This window comes from Porites lutea, chromosome 14, assembly GCF_958299795.1.
Source record: "Porites lutea chromosome 14, jaPorLute2.1, whole genome shotgun sequence".
Lineage (NCBI taxonomy): Eukaryota > Metazoa > Cnidaria > Anthozoa > Scleractinia > Poritidae > Porites > Porites lutea.
In genome coordinates this window covers 16,538,162-16,561,694 of record NC_133214.1, presented here as the reverse complement: position 1 = coordinate 16,561,694, position 23,533 = coordinate 16,538,162, and the positions used below count along the sequence as shown (strand labels likewise).

The 23,533-nt window shown below is 33.4% G+C and overlaps 1 long non-coding RNA gene and 1 pseudogene across 1 annotated transcript; one reads left to right on the top strand and one right to left on the bottom strand.

Moving 5' to 3' along the window:
• Positions 1–23,533, bottom strand: part of LOC140924802 (uncharacterized) — a 451,675-nt pseudogene that overhangs the window by 398,814 nt on the left and 29,328 nt on the right.
• On the top strand, positions 1,842–10,563 carry LOC140924866 (uncharacterized). The gene is made up of 4 exons (XR_012164350.1): positions 1,842–2,060; positions 6,394–6,451; positions 8,491–8,548; positions 9,926–10,563. It is a non-coding gene; the product is annotated as an uncharacterized lncRNA (long non-coding RNA).

The following is a 23,533-nucleotide window of genomic DNA, read 5'->3' as shown; positions in this document are numbered from 1 at the left end:
GTATAGGCATTGAAACTGTTTCCAGTTGTCTGTTGCAACAGACGACAGGGATATGCTAGATTGCTTGCAGTCCGCCTTTCCTCTCAAAATCCGTCTAGTTCTTATCTCAGCCGGCGCGATTGCAAACCAGGACGTTACGTTACAATAAGGGATTAGGACTAGACGAGAAAAGACGTGCAGTAACTTTGCAAAGAAAAGTAAGAGATTGCTCGCAGTCTATGGATAGGCATGGATTAAAACTTGAAAAACAAATTAGGCTAACTTGCAAAAATCAGCAAAAAATTAGTATGGTTAAAGCTCCCCGATGAAATTTTTTTTGATGTTTTCCTCATGTCAACTGTGTGATGTTCTCCATCTTCAGGAGGAAGGCTCTTTCGCGTGTACTTGTCCCACCAGGGTCTCCAAATGAGATTTTTAAGAGTTGGGAAGAAGCGGTTCAGGAAGTTAACGCAAACAAGAACCGTGTGGCACCTTCTTAAGACGTCTTGGTTAGTTACGCGTTGATTTCTTTACCACAATTTAAATGTTTTAAATAAAAGTAGCTGTTTGCACATGAAAACTTAACGTCTTATGGACATGGATTCGTTTCTTTGCGCCCCAAATGCTATTAAGAAAGCCGCAGGTCCTCTTGTGGGGGGGGGGGGGGGGGAGGGGATTTGCACCCCCTGCACTCTCCCCCTAGATCCGTCCCTGTTACATAGCTTTGTTTCTTTTTCATTGTTTCCTCTCAATCACATATATTAATTTGCCTTTATCTCTTATTTGCTGTAAGGAAAACAACCACAGATTACAAATTACGAAAGGGAAGCCTTCGCGATCCATGAGAGAATCGGACAAGAAAAATCACAGAGCAAAGTAATCTAATCAAGTCTATCGATTGAAACTATAGGCTTTAAAAATAATGGAAATAGATAATGATAATAATAAAAACAATAATAATGATAAAATAATAATAATAATAAAATCAAATATGTATAAGAACAAATACATTAATTAGAATAAAATTTATTAAACCATTTCTTGAGTATACTTCTTGAAAATGTATGTCATCAAGATGATTGCAGTTTGTGCGAACTCGTTCTACATGGGCTTAGATCCTTGAAAGAACAATTTCTGCCATCTGATTCACACACACAAACACACACTAGGCACTAGCCCAGGGACTCGCTGCATGATGAAAAATCCAAAACTCCGACGAAAAAATCAAATTACTTTTTGCTGATGTCACTTAAAATGAATTTTTTTTTTACTTTTGACAAACGAGAAATGAATATGCATCCACAGGCATCCTAACTCTCCATGTAAGCGTTTGTAAATACGTCTATTAATAGTGAGTAACATTTCATAGGTTTCATATGAGAGGATTAAGACGTAGGAACTTGAAAAAAAAAATCGTCCGTTTTTTTTTTATAATGTTGCTATATTTCGTTCTTTTGCTTTTTAAAATTATTTAGGGTGGTTTTGCGATCCTGTGTTATCCATCGATTGATTAAAAGAAGTAATGAAGGTTTTCGCAGTTTCCAACACGAATTTTACTGAAATGCATGGGCTCTTCGTAGACTCGCCTACCAAGAGTCTAGGCTTGGGATGCCTGTGCAGCAACATGCCAGTTTTTGTTTTTTTTGATACATGGGATAAGAAAAAATTAACTAAAAAACTTTAAAAATCCGGTAAATCGACTGTAAAGAAGGCTTTTATACCTCTGTAATACTGTACACTTTTCTTGGCAACTCCCCACCTCCTCACCTCACCCCTCCCCACTGGCGGCTCCTCAAGTTTTGACCGAGTGGAGCTTGGGACCAGGGGAAACTAAGATGGCGCCTGATAATGGCGCCTTTTAGTTCAACTTCAAATCTAATCGGAATGCGCAAGGATTCTGCATGAACGCGGCTTGGTCTTTCAGTTCAGTGGTTTATTAACTTCTGGATCATTTAACTGTGATGAAAAGAAAGTACTTTATTTTGAACAAAAGAGCTCAAGTCTGTGTACAAACCCTGGTCAATGATGACAATTCAAAGCACTGATCTTGCACTGCATGGAGAATTTTGATCAAAGTACAGGTAAGATGTAACGCTTTAAGCTTACAAGTAAATTTTAGAGCTGGCGAAACTTCATAGTAGTAGCTTAGCTAAGAATTTTAAATTATGTCCTGTCAGAACTGCTTGGGTTATTAAGGTGATTCCCTAGTAAAAGAACATAACATAGATTGTACATGAAACTTGGTACACTGATGTAACAAGTCAAGAAGATGATAAAAAGGTAATAAAAAGTTGGGGTCACCGTGCTCTTTTTGACGTCACAATGCTGACATATACGGCTATTTTGGACCCTTTGACAAAAACCGCGCGCAGCCCAAAACTAGACAAAAAGGAAAGATTTTTTCAATGATGCACGTGGTATCACACAGAATTTAACTTTAATGTATTGTTTATCCACTTACGTACCAGAAAAATGCCTTTTAATGCCCTTGTTTTTACTTTATGCTCCAAAGTAGAATTAAATTGGACACGCGCTATTCGACACGTGATAGCTGAATCCGTACAATTTAGTAAAATTGCCAAAAAACTGAACATAGATTGGTGCCAATTTTTTTCTCACCAAAAGGAAGCACTGTCCTTATTAAAATCATGAAATAAAAAATGGAGGTCACTGTACTTGTTTTTGCAGTAGAGCTGCAGAAAGTGCACACCAAATGCATTTTCCTTGATTTTTGAGAGAGGACTGGGGCGAGTTTCAAAATAGAATGTATGCGAAAGGGGGAAGAAAGTATTAAAAAAATCCGTTTTTACAGAATTTACATCGAGATATCACATTTAGGACACGGTTTGATAAAGAAAGCGTTTAAATGAAAATCAAAGTGAATAAGCACAAATTAAACATCCACTATCGAGGTTCTCCGTGAGGAAATCGAACTCAGCAACACGTATACTGCTTACCTTATGCACATTCCCACCACATTGAGTCTCACCTCGGCAAGAAAAAAACGCAAGCAAAATTGCAATAGCGTTTCTCTTCGGTCAACTTCATTTTAATAATGTTACTTCACATGCTCTTTTTTACGGAGGCCATCTTGTTATGCGCAGTAAGAGATGCGCAGTGCAAAACCAGGGAATCACCTTAAAGAGGGATCAGCTAGGGACAGGTGGGTAGTCAAAATGTTGTGTGTTGGTGTACTGTACTTTTTTTAAAGTCACGTGCCCATTTTCTTAGCTAGTGCTGGCAGAAGTGGAAAGCTACAGAGCGATTCATTTTTTCTCCATTTTTTTGTGGTCTTCATCCTGTTCCCCCTAACAGTGACCAGAATATAAAATTTTTCCTCATGATAGCCTTTATAAAGAGTCAATTTCTAGAATGGTCCCTTCCACGTTTTTTTCAACTTTTACAGTCAAACCTCTGTTGAGCAGCCTTCTATTAAGCCGTCACTCTGTATTAAGCGGTCACCTATCAATTTTCCGAAATTTGCTTCCCGTATAATTTTTTTGTAAAAATTGACCTTTATTCAACGGCCACCTCTATGAGGCAGAGACGTTCACTGTTTGGATTTCCCAAATAGCTAATTTTATTGTAATTTACCTCTGTTACATAAAAATCACTAAATGGCATATTTTTAATCACAAAGAACTCTTGCTGGCACTGAGCAAAGTCAATGACTTGCTTCACCAAATTAGACAACCATAACTGAATTTCTTTCTTCAGGTTCAATAAGATTTTAAAATTGCTGATGATGTGCTGGATTGTAAAGACACACTCCCTTATGAACGACTGTAAAAATTTGTTGTTTAGGCATGAACTCCTCAGAACATCCAATAATTTTAATGTATATCTGTCTCTGTTGTTGTAAATAGAATAATCAGTTTTTGCCCTCAAGGTCAATTTCTGCCACATTATGGGTTTAATTTTAGTGGTCACCGTGCTAATTCCTGAGGGTGACCGCTTAGGAGAGGTTTGACTGTAATATGGACCTGTTAGTGAGATCTGTTGACACATTTTACAAAATACAAATTACAGCAGAGAAGTGAACAAGTCTCTGCTTTAATTTGTATTTTGTTTCCATTTTTCCATTCATTGATATTCTCTTAATGCTCTCTTCTCCTTCTCCCCTCTTGTTCCCTTTCTTTGTTTGTTGCCATTACTATCACTACAGTGGAAACTCTATGGGGACAACCTTGGGATGTGAAAAAAGTTTCCATTTCTGGAGCTGGCCATTTACAAGAACGGTTCTCAGTATGGGAGCTTGCCCGACTACCAATAAGCATAGAAAATTCAAAAAACCTTTTAGTTAGTGTTTGGCTTTACTGTTGCTCTGACAATGTTGTAATTCAGTCACAAACATAAAATTCAAGTGGTGTTTTGAAGTGTAACTGGTGTGTATACAAAGAAAAAAAAAACACCAAGGCTGACATAAATTCATTGTGACAAACAGTGTTATAAAGTTGCATAATAAGATTCTATTTGTTCAGGTGTCTGCTTACGGGAGCTTAAAACAAAGCCAAAATCTAACTCATAAACCCTGAAAGTGTCCACAGCTGCCTGGCACAGAGATTATCCGCTTATGGGAATGTAAAAATACAGAGTTTTTATTGGAGTTGAAACATGGTTTTTTGAAGGCAGCCATAAGTAGAACTGTTCACTTAAGAGAGTGTCCGTTTCCACTGTATTTCTATTATTCCAGTGAACTTATGTGCCCTGGCCCCCTTTCCCTATGCAACTCCCTTGTCTCCTTTCATCCTTCCCTATGTGTCTTTTGTTTCTGTTATTCTTTTTGCCTGTGCTTTTATCTCTGTGTATGCCTCTCTCATTTTTCCCTTCCATTATCTTGTAGCCATTATTTTCATTCAACAGCTTGTACCTAAAAACCCCTTTTTGCTCTTCTTACCTGGCTTTGTTGTTTCCATTAATATACACCCATTTCAATTAAGGTTGCTTCAGAGAGGAATGATGCATGATCCATGTTTCATAGCCCACGCAGCATTAGCATTATTGTAGCATTAGTCTTATAGCATTAGTTTTTCTCTCTGGTAATATCCAAATGTAGCAAATTGTCAAAGAGTTTGCTTTGCTCGTGCACGTGGGAATTTTGGATGGAGTTTAAAAAAATCAAGTTCAAGACGTTTGTTGAACTACAACAAATAACTTAACATTACGCGTTTATCTATTTTTGAGGCAATTTTTTTTAAAACTGGTTAATAAAGGAATAGCGTTGATTTGCTTTATTGAAATAACCAGCATTCTGGCCCATCCAAAAACTTAGCTTAATCAGGTGGTAAAACCTTATTCATTTAATGCTGTTAAAAGAAGAGGCTTCTAATAATATTATTAATTTTCTTAAAAATGAAATTCTTAAGCTCGCTCATGCTTAAGAATTTTAGCAGCCATTTGACTTGGAAGCTCTCTTGAATGCCTTTTCACAAAATTTTTGGTAGCTAGAATAATTTATTTGTAGTCTCCACAGAAATATGGGTGGTGTGCAACAAAGGCAGACTGAAGACTTGCAGACTGGCAGGTAAATGAGGCACATGTTGTCGTGAAATACTCTAACAGGAATCTGTTAAAGAATTTCACAATAATGTGAACCTGGTTTACCTGCCAGTCTGCAAGTCTGCAGTCTGCATTTGTTGCACACTGCAATATGGGTGGGTGTCAGTTTCAGAACATGTAAAACTTATGGGGGGTCATTTCTATATAAAAAACTAGGATGAATTTGGAATCTTTCTCAAAATAGATGTCTCGCCCTTGCAGGTAATAAATGACCAGCCCCCAGAGCATACTCTTTGTATTTAAAGGAGCTGTGTCACGAAATTCAGCCAAATTAAGAAATTACAAAATGCCTGTAAAAATAAGAAAAACATATAAATAACCGCTTAAAACTTTAAAGGAAGGTTCAAATAACATAACAGGAACAACAGATGTCACGGATGGACAAAACTGAAGACGACTGAAACAGATTGAAATTAGGATTTTTGAAAACTGTTCAGCCTAACAGTTTTTCAAAGTTGATCCCTGCTGCTTGCAACTTCAAAAATAATGCTCAGGAGGCATATTTGTTTGTGTCTGGTCTCTGATTTTGTCAATTACATCTCATTTCTTTGCTTAATTTAAGTTCCATAGCGATTGAAGGCGAGTAATTGGCAAAATTAAACAAAATGAACTGGAATACCGTGACACAGCCCCTTTAACTCTTTTAATTTACCCTAAGATACATAATTTAATTTAAATTTACTCTAAATTGCATTTAGCTACATTTTAAATGTCCACTTAAAAGCTTATAAACATTTTTTTTGTCTCTGCACAAAGAAGATTATATTCTAAGGAACTTTTGCTGTTTGTGTTAACAGAATTTTTTATTATACAACATGAATATTGTTAAAATATTACTATTTTATCTAATTTTAGGTGCGACGTCCAAGGCCAACATGGAATATCCTCAAAAAGGGTACATCTATGTCCAAAGGTACTTATCTGTCAATTAACAGAGTTAGTTAAACTGAAATCAAATTTGACCTGAATCAGTAATCATTATATTACTGAATGAGGCTGAGTAAGATGTGAAGAAGATCAAGGTGTATATTTGTTATCCACTGAGGCTGAAGGCCACATCCTGCGAGATCTGCATAATTTTTCACATCATCTGAGAGCCAAATTCAATAATTATTGTTTTACACTTGTTCAATTTTTTTTTTTGCAATTCCATACCAATGTAATGGGTTCATTTTAGTCTCGTAAGGAGTAACCATAATTGAAGGGAACAGGACGAGTGATATGGAGGAAGACTAGTCCCCCACGCAGCTCCTTTCTTGATTTCGCGTTTTGTGAAAATCGAAACCAAAACGTCTGTGTATGAGACTACGGAAGAAGCTTCAAATGGATGAGGCCTAACCTCTCATAAGCTCCTATAGTTTCTGCTTGGTCTCCTCGCTACTTCTTTTTTCTACTTAAATTCCTATAGAGTGTTTTCACTCACGTGACCAGCATCTATGCAAATTTATTGGAACAAAAGAAAGCGTTTAAATAAGAAAAGAGTTCAACTCCCGCAAGACTGGTTTGGGACACCAACAGGGCCGCCGTTTCATTGTTTTGGGACACCAATATGGCCGCCATCACGTCATGTGACAACACTCTATATTATTTTAAATTCTGTACATTCTCTACCTGAATGAATGGCAATTTACATGAAACAACCTGTTAAGTGTACGCAAACTTGTAAGACGTCTGACCAATGAACCGCATTGTGTGATAATATGCAGGTCATTTCGTGTTTGATTTGTGAGCAGGATTCAAGAAGTTTGCGAACTAATAAACATTTCCATCCAAGGGCTATCAAGGCAAGGGAAGACGGGGGTGGGTACTCAATCATAATGGATTACCCCCTTCTCTCTAGTCCCCTACCCAGCCATTTTTTGTCAATCTTCATGCAACTAGACGACACACACACAAAAAGCTGCGTAAGGGAATACTTCCTCCATACCTCTCATCATGTCTCCTTCAAATAGTTCTCCTTTCAGACTAAACTGAACCCATGTATGGAATTCAGAAGAAAATTGAGCAAGAGTATAATATGAGGAGCCTTCAATCCTGATAATATAAATTGACAAAGTTTCATCCATTTAAGGTTCCTAAACTTTGTTTAGACCTCTGGTAAAATTCATCTTCAACAATTAGGGCGTTCCACTGGGGTAGTCCATGGACCGGGTCCATAAAGAGGTCCATGGACTAGATCCACAGAGGGAGGTGGTCCATTTTTTGGTATACGTCCCTATTGAACGATATGTTTTGCATATTTATGCATTTCTTCCTTTCAGTGAGTTAGAAATTCAGCTGTTCTGTCTTTGGATAGCGGTGAACGCCATTTTTTTTTTTAGTTTACTCAGGAAAAAAAAGCTAGGCTGGCTGCTGCACCTGGAAACGAAACGAGGTTAAAGGACAGTGTATCATAATTATTTATACCACTGAATCGATGGTATACACATCTTCCAAACAATTTTATAGTAAGCACCCTCTGGTTATAAAGATCTATAAAGAATTAGTAAAATCCAACTAGTGGTCTATTATCAATGCTGCATTCTGACTGGTTGAGCTACTACTAGGCTATATATTATAGCCCACTAGTAGCGAAAAGCCCGGGCTTTTTGGCAGCAAAAAAGGATTAAAGTCTAGCTTTAACTAGCTAAAATAATTTGTTTATTCTCAATATTTTTGACCAACTAGTTAGATTTTACTAAAACAATTATTCCTCTCGCCCTCATGGCCTCTGAGTCAATAGCCCATTCGGCCTTCAGCCTCATGGGCTATTGACTCAGAGCCCATACGGGCTCGAGGAATAATTGTTAATTAGCCAGGGGACTGGAACCAATCAAAAAGGGCGAAATAGTTTGAATGAATAATATTATGTACATTATGCAAGGGTACAAAATAGAACAGTTATGTTATTGGTTGTATTTTAACTTAAGAAGTTATAACTTGTTGCTAATGTTGATTTGTGTTGTTTTGCAGGTCAGATGCATATGCTACAAACAGACTGGGTTAAGTCTTCACCATTTAGGATTTAAAGGTTATCTTGAGTACTATAAGTGCTTTATAATTTACTTTGTAAACCAGCTTTTGAGTGAACCAGATAAACAAAATGTGCCTGTGTTGTTCAGAAGACAACTTATCTTATGCTTCTGTTCAGTTGTGCCACAGTTATGATATGAATAATAGCTAAGTTCTGCTTTTGTTAAAACAGTTTTACATTATTTTCATGTGTTAAATTTTTGTACACAGTCATTGCAAAATTTAGAACTACATGTGCATTGAAGTTTCGTGTTATCCTTGATAAGTCATTTTAATTTCTCTTTCACCAAAGCTTAAATATACTAAAATACTTCACAGCAAGAAAAGGTTTTAAACTGAAGATAACAACACAACAGAAAGCCAAGAAATACAGTTTGTTTTTGAAAGAAAAACCTGCAACTCAAAAAGGTGGCCTCAACTCAGCATCTCAAAAAATGAAAACATTTTGGTTGAAATGAGCATTTCATCAGACAACAACTTTGTTTAAACTCAAGGGCTGATCAACCAAATCTTGTTCAAAATTTTTCAAAATTTAAAATTCAAAATTTGGAAGCTAGAAATGTCAAATTTTGTTGGCACTGTGGTTAGGAACTTTGTTCATGGATTGCAATTGGAAAATAAGGGCATTCGGGATGTCCTGGTACGTTTATAACGTAATTAAAAAACTAGTCTTGATACTTTTTGGGGACTCACTACTTTTGAAGAGGTCGCTACTTTCGGGAGCTCACCCAGGGTGGTCAAAAGTAGCCAGCTGCCGGTGAAAATCGCCACTACTTGGTTAGTATTGGCTGGCTCCTCTGCTTGGCATTTCTTTACGGATGGCAATTTTTTTTAAATAAAATATTCCTGGACTGGCCGCTTACTTTGACTACTCACTCGTCTACTTCAAAACTTTCTGACAACCCTACTCACCATTTTCAGGATTTATTAAAAGTTAGAAACTTTTGACGTTGCTTTCAGGGGGTCGTAACTTTTTGGGGCTCTCTACTATGGGATTTTTATGGTAATTAAATTGGGATGACTGATGTTTTATTTTCGCATTTTATTGGTGTCTTCATAGTCGTATTTCCATAGTATTGTTACTGTACCTAACAATATTATTACTTGTTCTTGAGTATTTATTTACTGAAAATGTCCTGTGGAAGATGCAGGGTAATGGCATTTCTGAGACTCTAAATTTAAAAATTTCTGCCTTTCAGACCCCGGTGTGTACACCTGCAAAATCTCACACTATGTCCCAGGGGATCAAATTTGACCTGAATCAGTAATCATGTACATTAAGCAAGGATAAAAAAATAGAACCGCTCTATTTTATTGTATTTTAAATTAAGATAGTTATAACTTGTTGCTTACATTGATTTGTGTTTTTTTGCAGGTCAGATGGATATGCCACAAACAGACTGGAACAAGTCTTCAACATTTAGGATTTTAGAGGTTATCTTGAGTACCATGTAAGTGCTGTATATGATACTTTGTAATCCAGCTCTTGAGTGAACCAGATAAACAGAACGTGGCTGGCTTGTTCAGAAGACAACTTATAATCTAACGCTTCTGTTCAGTTGGATCACAGTGTTATAGATTTGAGCTAAGTTCTGCTACAGTTTAAGCAGTTTTACATCATTTCCATGTGTCAAATTTTTGCACAGTCATTGCAAAAATTTAAAATCATTAATCGTCAATCACCCAATTAAATGGCAAACTTTCAAACAAAGTCCAGAATCACACTATCAACAACATTAATTTATTGAAAGTCTGGCAGAACAATGGAAAGTACAAGGCTAATTCACCCAACAAAAAGTTAAACTTTTGCAAGTTACTGCAGTACACTGATGTGCATTGAAGTTTCTTATAATCATTCAGTCAAATTAATTTCTTTTTCAACAAAGCTTAAATATGCTAAAATATTTTACACCAATGAAAGGTTTCAAATTAAAGATAACAACACAACAGCAAGCCAAGAATTAAAGTTTGTTTATGAAAGGAAAACCTGCATCTCAAACAGGTGACCTCAACTCAGCATCTCAGAAATTAAAAACATTGGTTGAAATGAGCATTTCATCAAACAACAACTTTGGTTAAACTAATATGGGCTGATAAACCAAATCTTGATCAAAATTTTTCAAAATGACCTTTTTATAGTTTAGAAAGGTTGGTTTTGTCTCTGAAACATTATTTAGAAGTATTCCAAGGTGTTTTCTCTATAAAAACAGGCACAAATGAAACTTCAAATTTTTGACCAAAATCATGGGTTAACCCCTTTGCAAAAATGCAAATTTTTCGACTTTTGAAAATGACCTTTTTATAGTCTAGAAAGCATGGTTTCCTCTCTAAAACATTATTAAAAAGTATAGCCGGATGTTTTTTGAAGAGAAACAGAGATGCACGAAAGTTCAAATTTTTGACCAAAATCATGGGTTAACCCCTTTGCAAAAATGCAAATTTTTCCACTTTTTGAAAATGACCTTTTTATAGTTTAGAAAGGCTGGTTTTGTCTCTAAAACATTATTTAGAAGTATTCCAAGGTGTTTTCTCTATAAAAACAGACATGCATGAAAGTTCAAATTTTTAACCAAAATCATGGGTTAACCCCTTTTGCAAAAATGCAAATTTTTTCACTTATTGAAAATGACCTTTTTATAGTTTAGAAAGGCTGGTTTTCTCTCTAAAACATTATTTAGAAGTATTCCCAGGTGTTTTCTCTAGAAAAACAAACATGCATAAAAATTCAAATTTTTGACCAAAATCATGGGTTAACCCTTTTGAAAAAATGCAAATTTTACAACTTTTTGAAAATGACGTTTTTATAGTTTAGAGAGGTTGGTTTTGTCTCTAAAACATTATTTAGAAGTATTCCAAGGTGTTTTCTCTATAAAAACAGACATGCATGAAAGTTCAAATTTTTGACCAAAATCATGGGTTAACCCCTTTGCAGAAATGCAAATTTTTTGACTTTTTTAAAATGACCTTTTTATAGTTAAAAAGGCTGGTTTTCTTTCTAAAACATTATTAAAAAGTATAGCCAGGTGTTTTTTCAAGAGAAACAGAGATGCATGAAAGTTCGAATTTTTGACCAAAATCATCGGTTGACCCCTCTGCAAAAATGCAAATTTTTCGACTTTTTAAAAATGACCTTTTTATAGTTTAGACAGGCTTGTTTTGTCTCTAAAACATTATTTAGAAGTATAGCGACGTGTTTCCTCTAGAAAAACAGAGATGCATAAAAGTTCAAATTTTTGACCAAAATCATGGGTTAACCCCTTTGCAAAAGTGCAAATTTTTCGACTTTTTAAAAATGACCTTTTTATAGTTTAGACAAGCTTGTTTTGTCTCTAAAACATTATTTAGAAGTGTAGCCAGGTGTTTTCTCTATAAAAACAGACATGCATGAAAGTTCAAATTTTTGACGAAAATCATGGGTTAACCCCTTTGCAAAAATGCACATTTTTCGACTTTTGAAAATGACCTTTTTATAGTCTAGAAAGCATGGTTTCCACTCAAAAACATTATTAAAAAGCATAGCCAGGTGTTTTTTGAAGAGAAACAGAGATGCATGCAAGTTCAAATTTTTGACCAAAATCATGGGTTAACCCCTTTGCAAAAATGCAAATTTTTCAACTTTTTGAAAATGACCTTTTTATAGTTTAAAAAGGCTGGTTTTCTCTTTAAAACATTATTAAAAAGTATAGCCAGGTTTTTTTTGAAGAGAAACAGAGATGCATGAAAGTTGAAATTTTTGATCAAAATCATGGGTTAACCCCTTTGCCAAAATGCAAATTTTTTGGCTTTTTGAAAATGACCTTTTTATAGTCTAGAAAGCATGGTTTCCTCTCTAAAATATTATTAAAAAGCATAGCCAGGTGTTTTTTGAAGAGAAACAGAGATGCATGAAACTTCAAATTTTTGACCAAAATCATGGGTTAACCCCTTTTGCAAAAATGCAAATTTTTTGACTTTTTGAAAATGACCTTTTTATAGTTTAGAAAGGCTGGTTTTCTCTCTAAAGCATTATTTAGAAGTATTCCTAGGTGTTTTCTCTATAAAAACAAACATGCATGAAAGTTCAAATTTTTGACCAAAATCATGGCTTAACCCCTGTTGCAAAAATGCAAATTTTTTGACTTTTTGAAAATGACCTTTTTATAGTTTAGAAAGGCTGGTTTTCTCTCTAAAACATTATTTAGAAGTATTCCTAGGTGTTTTCTCTATAAAAACAAACATGCATGAAAGTTCAAATTTTTGACCAAAATCATGGGTTAAGCCCTTTGCAAAAATGCAAATCTTTTGACTTTTTTAAAATGACCTTTTTATAGTTTAGAAAGGCTGCTTTTCTCTTTAAAACATTATAAAAAAGTATAGCCAGATTGTTTTTGAAGAGAAACAAAGATGCATGAAAGTTCAAATTTTTGACCAAAATCATGGGTTAACCCCTGTTGCAAAAATGCAAATTTTTTCGCTTTTTGAAAATGACCTTTTTATAGTTTAGAAAGGCTGGTTTTCTCTCTAAAACATTATTTAGAAGTATTCCTAGGTGTTTTCTCTATAAAAACAAACATGCATGAAAGTTCAAATTTTTGACCAAAATCATGGGTTAACCCCTTTGCAAAAATGCAAATTTTTTGACTTTTTTAAAATGACCTTTTTATAGTTTAGAAAGGCTGGTTTTCTCTCTAAAACATTATTTAGAAGTATTCCCAGGTGTTTTCTCTCTAAAAAGAAACATGCATGAAAGTTCAAATTTTTGACCAAAATCATGGGTGCAAAAATGCAAATTTTTCAACTTTTTGAAAATGACCTTTTTATAGTTTAAAAAGGCTGGTTTTCTCTTTAAAACATTATTAAAAAGTGAAGCAACGTGTTTTTTGAAGAGAAACAAAGATTCATGAAATTTCAAATTTTTGACCAAAATCATGGGTTAACCCCTTTGCAAAAATGCAAATATTTTGACTTTGAAAATGACCTTTTTATAGTTTAGAAAGGGTGGTTTTGTCTGTAAAACATTTTTTAGAAGTATTCCAAGGTGTTTTCTCTATAAAAACAGACATGCATGTAAGTTGAAATTTTTAACCAAAATCATGGGTTAACCCCTTTTGCAAAAATGCAAATGTTTTGACTTTTTGAAAATGACCTTTTTATAGTTTAGAAAGGCTGGTTTTCTCTCTAAAACATTATTTAGAAGTATTCCCAGGTGTTTTCTCTATAAAAACAAACATGCATGAAAGTTCAAATTTTTGACCAAAATCATGGGTTAACCCCTTTGCAAAAATGCAAATTTTTCAACTTTTTGAAAATTACCTTTTTATAGTTTAAAAAGGCTGGTTTCCTCTTTAAAACATTATTAAAAAGTATAGCCAGGTTGTTTTTGAAGAGAAACAGAGATGCATGAAACTTCAAATTTTTGACCAAAATCATGGGTTAACCCCTTTGAAAAAATGCACATTTTTTGACTTTTTGAAAATGACTTTTTTATAGTTTAGAATGGCTGGTTTTCTCTCTAAAACATTATTGAGAAGTATTCCAAGGTGTTTTCTCTATAAAAACAAACATGCATGAAAGTTCAAATTTTTAACCAAAATCATGGGTTAACCCCTTTGCAAAAATGCAAATTTTTTGACTTTTTGAAAATGACCTTTTTATAGTTTAAAAAGGCTGGTTTTCTCTTTAAAACATTATTAAAAAGTATAGCAAGGTGTTTTTTGAAGAGAAACAAAGATGCATGAAAGTTCAAATTTTTGACCAAAATCATGGGTTAACCCCTTTTGAAAAATGCAAATTTTTCGACTTTTTGAAAATGACCTTTTTATAGTTTAAAAAGGCTGGTTTTCTCTTTTAAACATTATTTAAAAGTATAGCCAGGTTCTTTTTGAAGAGAAACAAAGATGCATGAAAGTTCAAATTTTTGACCAAAATCATGGGTTAACCCCTTTGCAAAAATGCAAATATTTTGACTTTGAAAATGACCTTTTTATAGTTTAGAAAGGCTGGTTTTGTCTCTAAAACATTATTTAGAAGTATTCCAAGGTGTTTTCTCTATAAAAACAGACATGCATGAAAGTTCAAATTTTTAACCAAAATCATGGGTTAACCCCTTTTGCAAAAATGCAAATTTTTTGACTTTTTTAAAATGACCTTTTTATAGTTTAGAAAGGCTGGTTTTCTCTTTAAAACATTATAAAAAAGTATAGCCAGATTGTTTTTGAAGAGAAACAAAGATGCATGAAAGTTCAAATTTTTGACCAAAATCATGGGTTAACCCCTTTGTAAAAATGCAAATTTTTGGAGTTTTTGAAAATGACCTTTTTATAGTTTAGAAAGGCTGGTTTTCTCTCGAAAATATTATTTAGAAGTATTCCCAGGTGTTTTCTCTATAAAAACAAACATGCATGAAAGTTCAAATTTTTGACCAAAATCATCGGTTGACCCCTCTCCAAAAATGCAAATTTTTCAACTTTTTGAAAATAACCTTTTGATAGTTTAGAAAGTTTGGTTTTGTCTCGAAAACATTATTTAGAAGTATTCCAAGGTGTTTTCTCTATAAAAACAGACATGCATGAAAGTTCAAATTTTTAACCAAAATCATGGGTTAACCCCTTTTGCAAAAATGCAAATTTTTTGACTTTTTGAAAATGACCTTTTTATAGTTTAGAAAGGCTGGTTTTCTCTCTAAAACATTATTTAGAAGTATTCCCAGGTGTTTTCTCTATAAAAACAAACATGCATGAAAGTTCAAATTTTTGACCAAAATCATGGGTTAACCCCTTTGGAAAAATGCAAATTTTTTGACTTTTTGAAAATGACCTTTTTATAGTTTAAAAAGGCTGGTTTTCTCTTTTAAACATTATTTAAAAGTATAGCCAGGTTGTTTTTGAAGAGAAACAGAGATGCATGAAACTTCAAATTTTTGACCAAAATCATGGGTTAACCCCTTTGAAAAAATGCACATTTTTTGACTTTTTGAAAATGACCTTTTTATAGTTTAGAAAGGCTGGTTTTCTTTCTAAAACATTATTGAGAAGTATTCCAAGGTGTTTTCTCTATAAAAACAGACATGCATGAAAGTTCAAATTTTTAACCAAAATCATGGGTTAACCCCTTTTGAAAAATGCAAATTTTTTGACTTTTTGAAAATGACCTTTTTATAGTTTAAAAAGGCTGGTTTTCTCTTTAAAACATTATTAAAAAGTATAGCCAGGTTGTTTTTGAAGAGAAACAGAGATGCATGAAACTTCAAATTTTTGACCAAAATCATGGGTTAACCCCTTTGAAAAAATGCAAATTTTTCGACTTTTTTAAAATGACCTTTTTATAGTTTAGAAAGGCTGATTTCCTGTCTAAAACATTATTAAAAAGTATAGCCAGGTGTTTTTTGAAGAGAAACAGAGATGCATGAAAGTTCAAATTTTGAAAAAAATCATGGGTTAACCCCTTTGCAAAAATGTAAATTTTTTGACTTTTTTAAAATGACCTTTTTATAGTTAAAAAGGCTGGTTTTCTTTTTAAAACATTATTAAAAAGTATAGCCAGGTGTTTTTTGAAGAGAAACAGACATGCATGAAAGTTCAAATTTTTGACCAAAATCATGGGTTAACCCCTTTGTAAAAATGCAAATTTTTGGAGTTTTTGAAAATGACTTTTTTATAGTTTAGAAAGGCTGGTTTTCTCTCTAAAACATTATTTAGAAGTATTCCTAGGTGTTTTCTCTATAAAAACAAACATGCATGAAAGTTCAAATTTTTGACCAAAATCATCGGTTGACCCCTCTGCAAAAATGCAAATTTTTCAACTTTTTTAAAATGATCTTTTTATAGTTTAGAAAGGTTGGTTTTGTCTCTAAAACATTATTTAGAAGTATTCCAAGGTGTTTTCTCTATAAAAACAGACATGCATGAAAGGTCAAATTTTTAACCAAAATCATGGGTTAACCCCTTTTGCAAAAATGCAAATTTTTTGGCTTTTTGAAAATGACCTTTTTATAGTTTAGAAAGGTTGGTTTTGTCTCTAAAACATTATTTAGAAGTATTCCCAGGTGTTTCTCTATAAAAACAGACATGCATGAAAATTCAAATTTTTGACCAAAATCATGGGTTAACCACTTTGAAAAAAGGCAAGTTTTTGTACTTTTTTAAAATGATCTTTTTATAGTTTAAAAAGGCTCGTTTTCTCTTTATAACATTATTAAAAAGTATAGCCAGGTTTTTTTTTGAAGAGAAACAGAGATGCATGAAAGTTCAAATTTTTGACCAAAATCATGGGTTAACCCCTTTGAAAAAATGCAATTTTTCGACTTTTGAAAAGAACCTTTTCATAGTTTAAAAAGGCTGGTTTTCTCTTTAAAACATTATTAAAAAGTAAAGCCAGGTGTTTTTTGAAGAGAAACAGAGATTCATGAAAGTTCAAATTTTTGACCAAAATCATGGGTTAACCCCTTTTGCAAAAATGCATATTTTTTGACCTTTTGAAAATGACCTTTTTATAGTTTAGAAAGGCTCGTTTTCTCTCTAAAACATTATTTAGAAGTATTCCCAGGTGTTTTCTCTATAAAAACAAACATGCATGAAAGTTCAAATTTTTGACCAAAATCATGGGTTAACCCCTTTGCAAAACTACAAATTTTTCGACTTTTTGAAAATGACCTTTTTATTGTTTAGAAAGGTTGGTTTGTCTCTAAAACATTATTTAGAAGTATTCCAAGGTGTTTTCTCTATAAAAAAAGAGATGCATGAAAGTTCAAATTTTTGACCAAAATCATGGGTTAACCCATTTGCAAAAATGCAAATTTTTTTACTTTTTTAAAATGACCTTTTTATAGTTTAAAAAGGCTGGTTTTCTCTTTAAAACATTATTAAAAAGTATAGCCAGGTTTTTTTTTGATGGGAAACAGAGGTGCATGAAAGTTCAAATTTTTGACCAAAATCATGGGTCAACCCCTTTGCAAAACTGGAAATTTTTCGACTTTTTGAAAATGACCTTTTTATAGTTAAGAAAGGCTGCTTCTCTCTCTAAAACATTATTTAGAAGTATAACCAGGTGTTTTCTCTAGAAAAACAGACATGCATAAAAGTTACGATTTTTGACCAAACTCATGGGTTAACCTTCTTTGCAAAAATGCTAATTTTTCGACTTTTTAAAAATGACCTTTTTATAGTTTAGACAGGCTTGTTTTGTCTCTAAAACATTATTTAGAAGTGTAGCCAGGTGTTTCCTCTAGAAAAACAGAGATGCATGAAAGTTCAAATTTTTGATCAAACTCATAGGTTAACCCCTTTTGCAAAAATGCAAATTTTTCGACTTTTTGAAAATGACCTTTTTATAGTTTAGACAGGCTTGTTTTGTCTCTAAAACATTATTTAGAAGTGTAGCCAGGTGTTTCCTCTAGCAAAACAGAGATGCATGAAATTTCAAATTCTTAACCAAAATTATGGGTTAACCCCTTTTGCAAAAATGCAAATTTTTCGACTTTTTGAAAATGACCTTTTTATAGTTTAGAAAGGCCGGTTTTCTCTCTAAAACATTATTTAGAAGTATTCCCAGGCGTTTTCTCTATAAAAACAAACATGCATGAAAGTTCAAATTTTTGACCAAAATCATGGGTTAACCCCTTTGCAAAAATGCAAATTTTTCGACTTTTTGAAAATGACCTTTTTATAGTTTAGAAAGGCTGGTTTTCTCTCTAAAATATTATTTAGAAGTATTCCTAGGTGTTTTCTCTATAAAAACAAACATGCATGAAGGTTGGAATTTTTGACCAAATTCATGGGTTAACCCCTTTGCAAAAATGCAAATATTTTGACTTTTTTTAAATGACCTTTTTATTGTTTAAAAAGGCTGGTTTTCTCTTTAAAACATTATTAAAAAGTATAGCCTGGTTTTTTTTTTGAATAGAAACAGAGATGCATGAAAGTTTAAATTTTTGGACCAAAATCATGGGTTAACCCCTTTGAAAAAATGCAAATTTTTCGACTTTTGAAAATGACCTTTTTATAGTTTAGACAGGCTTGTTTTGTCTCTAAAACATTATTTAGAAGTGTAGCCAGGTGTTTCCTCTAGCAAAACAGAGATGCATGAAATTTCAAATTCTTAACCAAAATTATGGGTTAACCCCTTTTGCAAAAATGCAAATTTTTCGACTTTTTGAAAATGACCTTTTTATAGTTTAGAAAGGCCGGTTTTCTCTCTAAAACATTATTTAGAAGTATTCCCAGGCGTTTTCTCTATAAAAACAAACATGCATGAAAGTTCAAATTTTTGACCAAAATCATGGGTTAACCCCTTTGCAAAAATGCAAATTTTTCGACTTTTTGAAAATGACCTTTTTATAGTTTAGAAAGGCCGGTTTTCTCTCTAAAACATTATTTAGAAGTATTCCAAGGTGTTTTCTCTATAAAAACAGACATGCATGAAAGTTGAAATTTTTGACAAAAATCATGGGTTAACCCTCTTTGCAAAAATGTAAATTTGTCGACTTTTTAAAAATGACCTTTTTATAGTTCAGACTGGCTTGTCTTGTCTCTAAAATATTATTTAGAAGTGTAGCCAGGTGTTTCCTCTAGAAAAACAGAGATGCATGAAAGTTCAAATTTTTGACCAAAATCATGGGTTACCCCCTTTTGGAAAAATGCAAATTTTTCAACTTTTTGAAAATGACCTTTTTATAGTTTAGAAAGGCTGGTTTTCTCTCTAAAACATTATTGAGAAGTACTCCAAGGTGTTTTCTCTATAAAAACAGACATGCATGAAAGTTCAAATTTTTAACCAAAATCATTGGTTAACCCCTTTGCAAAAATGCAAATTTTTTGAGTTTTTGAAAATGACCCTTTTATAGTTTAGAAAGGCTGGTTTTCTCTTTAAAACATTATTAAAAAGTATAGCCAGGTGTTTTTTGAAGAGAAACAGAGATGCATGAAAGTTCAAATTTTTGACCAAAATCATGGGTTAACCCCTTTGCAAAAATGCAAATTTTTTGACTTTTTAAAAATGACCTTTTTATAGTTTAGAAAGGCTGGTTTTCTCTCTAAAACATTATTTAGAAGTATTCCCAGGTGTTTTCTCTATAAAAACAAACATGCATGAAAGTTCAAATTTTTGACCAAAATCATGGGTTAACCCCTTTGCAAAACTACAAATTTTTCGACTTTTTGAAAATTACCTTTTTATAGTTTGGAAAGGCCGGTTTTCTCTCTAAAACATTATTTAGAAGTATTCCAAGGTGTTTTCTCTATAAAAACAGACATGCATGAAAGTTGAAATTTTTGACAAAAATCATGGGTTAACCCCCTTTGCAAAAATGTAAATTTGTCGACTTTTTAAAAATGACCTTTTTATAGTTCAGACAGGCTTGTCTTGTCTCTAAAACATTATTTAGAAGTGTAGCCAGGTGTTTCCTCTAGAAAAACAGAGATGCATGAAAGTTCAAATTTTTGACCAAAATCATGGGTTAACCCCTTTGCAAAAATGCAAATTTTTTGACTTTTTAAAAATGACCTTTTTATAGTTTAGAAAGGCTGGTTTTCTCTCTAAAACATTATTTAGAAGTATTCCCAGGTGTTTTCTCTATAAAAACAAACATGCATGAAAGTTCAAATTTTTGACCAAAATCATGGGTTAACCCCTTTGCAAAACTACAAATTTTTCGACTTTTTGAAAATTACCTTTTTATAGTTTGGAAAGGTTGGTTTTGTCTCTAAAACATTATTTAGAAGTATTCCAAGGTGTTTTCTCTATAAAAAAAGAGATGCATGAAAGTTTAAATTTTTGACCAAAATCATGGGTTAACCCCTTTGCTAAAATGCAAATTTTTCAACTTTTTGAAAATCACCTTTTCATAGTTTAGAAAGGTTGGTTTTGTCTCTAAAAGATTATTTAGAAGTATTCCCAGGTGTTTTCTCTATAAAAACAAACATGCATGAAAGTTCAAATTTTTGACCAAACTCATGGGTTAACCCCTTTGCAAAACTGCAAATTTTTCGACTTTTGAAAATGATCTTTTTATAGTTTAGACAGGCTTGTTTTGTCTCTAGAACATTATGTAGAAGTGTAGGCAGGTGTTTCCTCTTGAAAAACAGAGATGCATGAAAGTTCAAATTTTTAACCAAAATCATGGGTTAACCCCTTTTGCAAAAATGCAAATTTTTTGACTTTTTTAAAATGACCTTTTTATAGTTTAAAAAGGCTGGTTTTCTCTTTAAAACATTATTCAGAAGTGTAGCCAGGTGTTTCCTCTAGAAAAACAGAGATGCATGAAAGTTTAAATTTTTGACCAAAATCATGGGTTTACCCCTTTTGCAAAAATGCAAATTTTTTGCCTTTTTGAAAATGACCTTTTTATTGTTTAGAAAGGCTGGTTTTCTCTCTAAAACATTATTTAGAAATATTCCCAGGTTTTTTCTCTATAAAAACAAACATGCATGAAAGTTCAAATTTTTGACCAAAATCATGGGTTAACCCCTTTGCAAAAATGCAAATTTTTCGACTTTTGAAAATGACGTTTTTATAGTTTAGAAAGGTTGGCTTTGTCTCTAAAACATTATTTAGAAGTATTCCAAGGTGTTTTCTCTATAAAAACAGACATGCATGAAAGTTCAAATTTTTAATCAAAATCATGGGTTAACCCCTTTGCAAAAGTGCAAATGTTTTGACTTTTTGAAAATGACCTTTTTATAGTTTAGAAAGGCTGGTTTTCCCTCTAAAACATTATTTAGAAGTATAACCAGGTGTTTTCTCTAGAAAAACAGACATGCATAAAAGTTGCGATTTTTGACCAAAATCATGGGTTAACCCCCTTTGCAATTCGGGAGCTACGTATTTCAAATTTTGTTAGAACTTTGGTTAGGAACTCTGTTCATTTTCTCATGACTTTTCACATGGATAATTGACGGCACTAATAACTTAATGCACAGCATCATGTTTTTTGTATCAAATTTTTCCTCTTTCCAACATGGAAGGAAATGAGATGTAAAACTAACTGTAGGTTTGATCAGATTTGGATTTGATTTTTTAGTGTCCAGGATGATCAACATGTTATTTAACATTTTCATCACTGTGGAAGTAAACGAAATTCACAGTATCAAGGCAAAAGGTCTTGGATAACGCTTTGTTGTGTAATTTCAGACCGACTTTACTAAATAATTTATTATACCGCAAAATGCGCCACAATTTGTGCGTTACGATTTTTTTTATTTTCAATTTGCTGCTTAATCGTAGTCTTGTTTGAAGTTGTTCTTGAGATTGTCGCGCAAGGCGTTTGTCTCTGCGTGATGAGCCCAAGAGTAACTTTAGACAGACAAGATATTTTTCTGTCGATCTCGCTTCTAAAAAGCACTTATTTGTGGCGTACTTGCCTTTAATTGCAAGTTGTTTGATTAAAATGAGTCTGAAGTTTACCACAAAGCTTTACCAAGAGTTTTTCAAAAGCAGAACTTAGCTCGCTCTTGATTTAAACCAGGTAGTACTTAAATGGGCAAAATACGAGTGTTGGTGCGAGCTTCAGAAAGACCTTTCAAACTTGTTGCTTATAAGCAAAGTTATAAGAATTTGCGAGCGCGAACGGTCTCTTTATTTTCTTTCCAAGTCCCATTACACGCGCGAGTATTTTCAGTTTCGCTGCTTTGGAAGGTTATGTTTCTCCAAAGTTCGCATCAACATTTGTACTTTGTTGAAGTACTTGTGGTTTTGTCATACGTAAAGGATCGGACACAATAAAATATTGTGCGCAGTATAATTACGTCGTTTTTCGGCGCTGGGATTGTTGCGTGCGATGTGTGAAGAAAAACAATTATTTCTTAAATTCAACTTATCTTTTACAACATTTTATGCAACAATCGCTTAGATGGAAAACGGTGTAAGTTAAAGACAAGTATATACTAGCGACATAAACACAAACAAAACCGGTAGACAACAACTGAGTACGGTAAGATCATGAACAACATAAGCAGAAGCAGAAACATAGGAAGAAGGAACACCCTCATTCTATTCTTGTTCTTTTCACTAATTCACGCAAATTAAGGACAAACACAAGAAAAATAAAGCGAACTCGTTTGTTTTTCCTGTACTTGTTCTTTCAATGCGTTAATTACTGGTGAGAATAGAAAGAATGAGTGCGTACTTTCTACTGTGTTTGAGTTTATTCTTGTGCTGTAACGTCCGCACTTAATAAAACTTGTGCTTGTGTTTATGTCGCTGGTGTAAACAAGTCTTTACTGCGCGCAATGTTTTACTGTGTTCGAGCCTTTAAATAGGGTTTCTTTTTCTGGTTCACTCAAGTAGTTGGATTACAAAGTAAACAGCACGGGTACTCAAGATAACAGTACTTCAGTGAAGCAATAAAACTTGTCTCTGTTGTCCATTTATTTACAATAAAAAAGAATATTAAAAAAAAAAGTAATCTAGCCTCCCTCGCCCCTGCCGGGCCGCTTCCACTCTGCTCCGAGTCGGTGTTCATTCTTCTGTCCTCATTGAATATTCCAAGTTTAAAATCCTGGTCTGTTTTATCTGATCCCTTCATTCAAGCTGGAGGTAGTTGGACACTTAGAAAATTCAGCCGTTTGTTCCCAAGTGGGGTGGGCCGCGTGAAGGAAAGTGAGAGTTTGCTCCTCGTGTCCTCAGGGTCTCATTCAACTTTGTCACAATACCACACCAATTAATTTGGAATTAAAATTTTGTTGCCAATAAAATTTGTGCTGAAAAATTAAATTTTGATTGAAGTTGCGTGTCTACAAATTCAACATATCGTAAATATCCAAGAGCCGTGGATGAGAAAAAAAAGGGCCCTACCAGAGTGAAACTCAGTACTAACTGCGCTTCCGTCGGCAAACGAAGGCAAGAATTAAACACTGGATCCCGCTTAGTCTGACCGGACCTTCATTCCTCAAACTTCACCAAAGAGCACAAGTCAATAATAATCTCTCCTCTGAGAGCTTCTGATACTGGATTTCTTTTGCCCTATTTAATGTTTATTTAGTGTTTATACCTTAATCAAAAGCAATTTGGT